This window comes from Colobus angolensis, unplaced genomic scaffold (genome assembly GCF_000951035.1).
Source record: "Colobus angolensis palliatus isolate OR3802 unplaced genomic scaffold, Cang.pa_1.0 Scaffold207, whole genome shotgun sequence".
NCBI lineage: Eukaryota > Metazoa > Chordata > Mammalia > Primates > Cercopithecidae > Colobus > Colobus angolensis.
The window spans coordinates 3,028,840-3,030,722 of NW_012115233.1; the positions used below are offsets into that span (position 1 = coordinate 3,028,840).

A 1,883-nucleotide genomic window follows, 5' to 3' on the forward strand; every position below is an offset into this window, starting at 1 on the left:
GTTAGCCAGGATGGTCTCGATCTCTTGACCTTGTGATCTGCCCACCTCGGCCTCCCAAAGTGCTGGGATTACAGGCTTGAGCCACCGCGCCCGGCCTAGATACTTTTTTTTTTTTAGAGGAACTTACCAAAAGTTATAGAAGTTGATCTCTCTCTCTCTCTTTAAAACACCTAGTATCTAGATCAGGGATAAAGAATACATTCTGGCAGAGTGCGGTGGCTCACACCAGTACTTTGGGAGGCCGAGGCCAGTGCATCACTTGATGTCAGGAGTTCAAGACCAGCCTGGCTAGTATGATGAAACCCCATCTCTACTGAAAATACATAAATTAGTCAGGAATGGTGGCTCATCCCTGTAGTCCCAGCCACTCTGGAGGCAGAGGCAGAAGAATCGCTTGAACGTGAGAGGCGGAGGTTGCAGTGAGCTGAGATCGCACCACTACACTCCAGCTTGGGTAACAGGGTGATACTGTCTCAAAAAAAAAAAAAAAAAAATTCTGAATTGTCAACTCCAAACGAGTAGTGGCTACCTAGAGTGTCGTATTGAGAAGGATCTTATGACCTGACTACAGCAGGAAAAATTTCTGGGGTTGATTAAGTCTGCCAGAATATAAAGAGTGCCACATGTTTGCCAGTCTGTCTATACAGTCAGATTACAAATATCTTACTGTAGATTCCTATACCTGGTTGACAGATTCCTAATTCATTAAGGGCGGGGAAATGTTGATGGACCAGAAGAAACCAAGGCCCAGGGTATTAAGTCAAACGCAGGCTGTTTATATCAAAAGCAGATAGATGGAAATCTTTCAAAACTCCATATCACCTTGCCCCAGCTTCTCATTGGCTCGGCACTGTGCCACACAGCCTCATCTTCCTAGAAGCTATAGATTTAAAGGAATCTCAAATTCCAACCAGAGAAAGATGAGTTTCTGGCAGCCTCATTTGGAGTTTGAATGAACGTCCCTGTGGGTTGGGTCTTTAACGACCTATGCTGAATGAAGGAATCATCATTAGAAATACTGTTAGCCATGGTGGAAGTTAAGTTTCTTAATACAAGACCAATCTTCACTTGTATAAACCAGTTAAATAGGTCCTGAAGACTGACCCGGGCATCCTGATCATGAGCAACATAGCTTCTACAGGAAAATGAGGTGGGAGTCGCATTTAGAAATACACTGCAAGAAACCGAAACTTTGTCTCAAAGTTAAGCACCTGCGCCACCCAATTTGCACAATTTGTTCATATTTTCAAGAGTATAAATTTTATCCTCCTTGTTAATTATATATGCCTTCTGCTTATTATATGCCTACAGGTCACAGGAACCTCAAGTATTTCACAGAATGATGCCAAGGAGCGCAGTTTCTACACCATCCCTCCGGATCAGACCACATCTATTCCAATCCCAGTCTCAAACACTTCCCCTTTTTCAACTCCCATTAATGAATTCACTAAGTACCTAGAACTGAGAATAAAAAATTAAAGCAGCACCCGTCTTCTCTGCTCTCACACAGCTTACAGCCCCACAGCAAAGCACAAGTCAGCAAACACGCGCTCCACCTGCCACCTCTAAAACCCAGGCGCATCACGCTCGGCTCCACCTCTTCATCTAGCCCCGCCCCTTCCTGCAGGCCCCACCCCTTTCCCTATCAGGCTCCTCCCCTCATTCCATGAGCCTTTTTTCCTCAAACAGCTCTTCCCCTTCCTCCGCCAGTTCCCACCGTGCCACAAAGACGCCAGCCCTTCTTTCAAGCTATCCCATTCAGAAAAACGTTCTCGATTGTCCTTTCGAACTCCTCCTCGTCCTCCCTCTACCCGCCCTTAAAGGGACCCGCCCTTAAGGGGTTCCGCCCCCAACGGCTCCTCCTCAGGCCCCGCCCACCGCCC

At 46.6% G+C, this 1,883-nt stretch overlaps 1 protein-coding gene across 3 annotated transcripts in view; it reads right to left on the reverse strand.

Annotated features, from left to right (window-relative positions):
* The window catches only part of LOC105511937 (chromosome unknown open reading frame, human C16orf46), a 21,174-nt gene that overhangs the window by 18,944 nt on the left and 347 nt on the right, over positions 1-1,883 (reverse strand). The window contains exon 1 of one of the 3 annotated variants that reach the window (XM_011942155.1): positions 1,718-1,746. The exons of the other annotated variants lie outside the window; for them this stretch is intronic. The gene's annotated coding sequence lies outside the window, so the exon portion shown is untranslated. Of the gene's footprint in view, positions 1-1,717; positions 1,747-1,883 lie in introns of those variants that run through there. 3 annotated transcript variants of the gene reach the window in all.